The following is a 6,113-nucleotide window of genomic DNA, read 5'->3' as shown; positions in this document are numbered from 1 at the left end:
CATAACAAAAACTGGAGCTATTAAGGGATCGGGGGGAAAGGCATGTCTGTGAAGTTATACTAAGAACAGCTATGATTTTGCTAAATTGTTAAACAAGTTTGAGAAACTACCTGGCAAATTACTGATGCTGTGGTCCTACAGTCTACTAATTATCTATGTCCTCTTAAAGTAACTACATTTCATATTTTTGTACTGTTTAGAATGTAGTATTTTGTCCTTGTGCCCAATTATCTGAAAAGTACATATTTGTCTGATAATTTATACAATTATGAGCATTATCGATTTGTTTGTTATTATGTAAATTCATCAATATATCAAGAAAGGCTTTTAGTTATTTTTTACATTACACACTCAAGATGCATTTGGGGTTTGTTAATTTTACTTTCATGGCTTCTCATTCTGCAAATCAGAGTTAAATAATCTGCTTAGATTTAAATTTTTATTTATCTCCAACATTTTGGATTTTTCCTTCAGAAGTTGTTGCACCCCTAGCTAAGCTGTTCCAGTGCAACTCCCACAATGGCATCTGCCTGACAGTATGGAAGATTAGTTGTGTTCCCAAAGCAGAATAAATCCAACTCAACCATTTACCACTCTATCATTCTACTCTCAGTGAAAGGAGTTATCAAAACTGCCATTGAGTGACAGTTGTAAAGGAATAACCTGCTCATTGACATTCAATTGGTTACACAGATCTGGTAATACCTGATCAATATCTGTACAATTGTTTACAGCAATCAGCATTCTGGACCCTGTGAATATTCTCAGTGTTTGCGTTGGATAACCTAACATGTCTCAAGCGTGAGTTTTAATTTGAAACATATTATCTTAGCAGATTTGGTAACATCTACAGAGAGAGAAACAGTTAACATTTTGGGTCAATGATGTTTCTTTAAAACTCAAGGAAGACAGGTTCTGAGCAAATGAAAGGAGGAAGGGTGGAGGAAAAACAAGAAGAAGCTCAGCAATTGGATAAAGGGCAAGAGAAGTTAACTGACAAAAGATTTCATGGTTTAAAGGCAGTGACAAAGAGAGTAGTCAATAAACCAAAGAAACAAAAACACTTCAGGTGCTGAAATCCAAGATAGACAAACAGGAAGAACACAGCAAGTCAAGCAGCATTTAGAGGAAAGGAACAGTCAATGTTTCGGTATTACCCTTCTTCAGGACTCAGTTAAAGGAAGTTTCAGTAAGCCACTGATTCACCTGGAAAGTGTGCTTGTGCCTGGTATTGGCACAATGTTGATGGTGGTGAATACTGTGGAGGAATGGAGAAAATGATTCATTGGATCCAGAGATTGATGGGGTGGAAGTTGGAACAAAGGGAAACCAAGGAGAACCTATCATACTCAGACAGGAAGGAGAAATGGTGAGAGCTGATGTGCAGGAAATGGATCAAAAATGGTTGTGGACCATGTCAACCACGGTGGTGGGAAATCCTTGGTGAACGAAATTTGAAAACATATCAGAAATGCCAACATGAAAGATTGCATCATTGGAATGGATGCAAAGGGGAAGGCAAAACTGGGAGAATTGAATAAAGTCCTCAGGAAACTGGATGTGAGCAAGTGTAATCAAAATAGCTAGGTACAATGTGATTCATGTAAATGATGATGCTGTAACTGATCACATGATTGACATTATTAGGAGTCTTGGCACTACACCAGAGAGTTAAATTTGCGAACATGTTGTGTACCCTTGTAAATAAAAGGCTGCTCAAGTATATAAGGAGTTGAACAGAATTACAACCTTACTTTAGTGATAGTTAGCATGCTCAGAGACAGTGTATACACAGACAGCAACAGCACAGATATACTCAAGCCAAGTCTCCCAATATATTGTTATCAATATTGTTTTAAAGCACAAAATGAGACATGGCATCTAGGGGCGGGGTGGCGGAGGGGGTTTTGGGGGGATCAGTCCAGAGCTAGGATTTGAAATTAAAAGAGAATTTAAAGGCCACAGCTGAAAAGGGAAGACTCCAAAAGCTGGATATGACCTCAGAATATTGCAAAGATACAGCTAAGTTGGAAGAGTGAAGATTCTGAAAGTATGCCAAGACCTGAAAAGATGTTGATGAGAACAAAGAACAAGAAAAGAAGATTCCAGAATAAAAAAACACAGAAAATGTTGGAGAAACTCGGCAGATTTGGCAACATCTGTGGAGAGGGACACCACAGAGTTAATGTTTTGACTTTCTTCAGAACTGAAGGGGATGGGTAATTGTGATTTTTATGCTGTTGACAGAGAGGAGAGGGAGTGAATGGAATAAATTGTGATGTTCTCAGCATGTGCAGTATCTTGCTTTTATTGACAATCTTTGGATGCAGGGTGAAAAGGACTCAGAAGACTTTGATTTCAGGACTGCAGAGCATGAAGAATACAAATCACAGGATAAAAGGATCTGTGTAAGACTTCAAAGTCTAGGCATGAAACAACAATAGTTCAGAGTGTAAAAACACATGATTGGAATGCTTCAATGGTGAGAAGGAAAAACCTAAGTACTTATCTATTTCAGTCTGGCATGAGTGTCTGTTGGAAGGGCAGCTCCAGGAGAGATCTCAGTCTTTCAATTGCAGGGAAGACCAATGATGAGATCAGAAGTGGGAGCTCTGGAAGTGGCAGTCTGTGTCCTCCAGCACAGCCTCAGGCTTACATGTGAAGAAATAACGTCAAAAATTTAGTAGATAGCAAGAACTGCCAAAGCTGGAATCAGAGATAACAAGTGTGGAGCTAGCGGAACACTGAAAGCCAGGCAGCATCAGAGGAGCGCGAAAGTTGTCGTTTCAGGTCAGGACCCTTCTTCAGAAATCTGATGAAGGGTCCTGACCGGGAATGTCAACTTGCCTGCTCCTCTGATGCTGCCTGGCCTGTTGTGTTTCTCCGGCTCCACACTTTGCTGTCAAAAATGTAGTACATTTCTAGTTCACTAGGTAATGATATTCTGTAAGGTAAACAATGGAAGAAATTGCCATGAGTATGAAGCATCGTAAAAACATCTAATGCATTATTTATTCCCAAAAGAAGGTTAGTTTTAGCATGAGTAAGATGTAATAAGGATCCTCTGTGATGGATTTGAATCAGAAAACTGAATTTCACCAGTCTTAGATGAAGAAAAAAAAATTGCTAAATACATTTATTACATTATTGGGCAGTATTGCTTCAATCTACCGTTGAGATTTCCTCTGCACCAGAAATTTTCCAAAGACCAATCATACAATCCTGGAGTAGAAATGGGGAACCATTTGGTTGATAACCTGGTGCATGGTAAAACAAAGGAACATCACCAGAGACTCAGGGACATGAAAAAGGCACGACAGAGCAGAGGTCTTGTATAAATGAATTATCAGTTCTCTAATAGGATCACTTACATTTCTAGGACACATTATTCCAAGAGCAAGTTTCATGGTGGATTTCAAAAAGTCAAGTTTCATCAGTGAATTTCCAGCTCCAATGTATGTAAATGATGTACAGTGCTTGTTAGGATGGTGAGTCGAGTGGTGATGAGTCAAGGGGGAACAATTATCCTCAACTCAGTCCGTCTTATTTAACCTTTAAGATAGTTGGTGTGAAAAAGGTCAGCTATTGGACTCAGGAACAAACTGTGGCTTAATGTGAAGTTACTTTCGACTGATATAAAATAAAATACTGCAGATGCTGGAAATCTGAAATAAAAACAGAAAATGCTGAAGCAATGTAACAGATCTGGTGGCATCTGTGGGCAATGACTTCTTCACGACTGAAAGAAGTGGTCTTATGCTGTTGAGGTGGGGGTGGGGGAGGCTGGTGGTGATGTGCAGGAGAGGAATGAGTGCAATAGATGCTGAGGGTGTCCAGAGCAAAAGACAACAGGAGTGCTAATGGTGGTAAAGGAGAAATAAAAATGTAAAATGGTGTAAATGAAGGTGAAAAATGGAGAAAATGGACCGGTTTACTTTCTACTAATGTTTAAATACCTTACGGTCTAGTGTTTATTCATTCACAATAGTAGCTGCAGATGCATTATCCATAGGATTAAATGCAGTTTCTCACTTAATTATGAACTGACAGTTCACAAAATACCATTTATTTGATGTTCACAGTTTTGACGGAGCCTGATCAGAGGTTTGTAACAGAGAAGAAAGCATTATCAAATTAAGTGGATTCAAAAGATTCTCAGACTGCTTCGTGAGGCTGAAATTCTAGATCGGGACAGACCACATGCTTTTAGTATTGTTGGAATCGAAAGAAATCTGAAAAGGGTATCAATGCATTCAAAGATTTATGCTAAGAAAAATGAGATACAATTGTAGAGCATTGTTTCAGACAAGGAGTATGTGCTGGTAGACACTGTGAAGGCAGTGAATCAAGAAGAAAAAGGGAATCTTATTCTTGTAGAAGAGATAGAGCCTTCTTCTCCGGCTATAACTCACACTTTAATAGTTAATGAGGGCAAATTCATTCAGCTCAAAAATCTGAGAAGAAATGCATAAAGATCAGACTGTCTACAGGAGTGGTTGAAAAATAATCTTGCAGACCAAGTGCTGAGAAAGTACCACAAGCAGTGGGAACAGTGAAAGATTTATTGGTGCATAACCTTAAAGTGGTTTTAACAACGGTGATGTAAAGAGAAACCGTACAGAACTGCCACATCTAGGTATCACAAAATGCAAAGCCAGATCCCAGCAATAATTATGAAGGTCAGGCATTTTGAAGGACTGGAGGAGGGTCTGAATGGGCTCGCCTTGCTCCTATTTCATATATTCATGTGTGTTGTCCACAGTCAAATGTATTTATAGCCAATAATTCCATCAGATTTTCTAGAGCTGGTATGGGGATGGGGTTGCAGGGACTTGCTCAATTTTAGAGTAAAGATGTAGGAAAGAATAAGAGATAGAAGTTGCCCATTTAAGACAGAGATGAGGAGGATTTTTTTTCTCTAGGGGGCTATGACTCCGTTGAATTATTTATCACAGAAGCCTGTCAAGGCTGGGTCATTGAGTAGACTCAAGGCTAAGGTAGATTTTTAATCAATGAGGGAGTCAAGGGTTATGGGGAAAAGGCAGGAAAGTGGAGTTGACGATTATCAGCTATCATCTTTTTTCTGATGAAGGGTCTGGGCCCGAAACGTCAGTTTTTGTGCTCCTCTGATGCTGCTGGGCCTGCTGTGTTCATCCAACTCTACACTTTGTTGTCTCGGATTCTCCAGCATCTGCAGTTCCCATTATATCTCATTGTGTGTAGCAGACTCAATGGGCCGAATGGCCTACTTTACCCTGCTGCTTTGTTTTAAATTTGTATTTAGTCTGAGTCACCTAAGATTCCAGGTAGATCAAAGTGTGAATGTCATTTAATCTCAGAAGATTTGCTGACCAGAAAAAGACTGTAAAGAATTTTTATCGTACATGGTTTCCTGGAAGAATCGGTATCAGCTTGGACCTCAATATGTGAATAGATATTTTGTGAAGTTCGGTCTTGAAGCAGGCATCAGCCAGACATCAAGTTCTCCAGTCCATCCTCAGTTAAACCAAGAGGCAGAAATAGCGGTCAAGACTGGGAGTTCGCTTTACTCACTCAGAGCAGTGCCATTGAATGTTGAATGTTTGCCAGGAGAATTTTCCATGGGACAGTGGTCAAAAACTATGTAGCACTTTTAGAACATAGCCTCAAATTAAACATAACTCCTCCAGACCACAAGAAGATAAAACAACTAGAGAAAAGCCACACGATAAAGCAACAGACATGTTACAACTCTAGATTCAGGACAAAGATTCTGTCCAACATACATTGAAACCGGAGTCTGATTAAGGGACGGGAATTCACATGCCGTGGTCATTAGATGACATCTTTCATCGACAGAAAACCTGAAAGGCCATTGAGAATGAACAAGAAGACTTTGGTCTTATTCAAGTCAAAGTGTCGATCTAAGTTTGATTATTACAAGATATGGGACAGTCGTACCTAGACTACAACAGAGTGGTACATTTATTCTGACACAGCACAGCCCATTAACCTTTGTAGTGAAAACAAGCTAACCAGGTTGAGATATTCAGTGATAATTGTATAATCATAGTGTTATTGGTAATAGTGATATAAATAATAATAATGATGATTAAAAAGAGTATGTGAGCAAA

At 39.1% G+C, this 6,113-nt stretch overlaps 1 protein-coding gene across 3 annotated transcripts in view; it reads left to right on the top strand.

The window, feature by feature from the left end:
• calb1 (calbindin 1) overlaps positions 1-6,113 on the top strand; it is a 73,256-nt gene that overhangs the window by 17,043 nt on the left and 50,100 nt on the right. The gene's annotated exons all lie outside the window — the stretch shown is intronic.

This window comes from Stegostoma tigrinum, chromosome 5, assembly GCF_030684315.1.
Source record: "Stegostoma tigrinum isolate sSteTig4 chromosome 5, sSteTig4.hap1, whole genome shotgun sequence".
In the NCBI taxonomy this organism is placed as follows: domain Eukaryota; kingdom Metazoa; phylum Chordata; class Chondrichthyes; order Orectolobiformes; family Stegostomatidae; genus Stegostoma; species Stegostoma tigrinum.
This window is presented reverse-complemented; position numbering and strand designations above follow the sequence as displayed.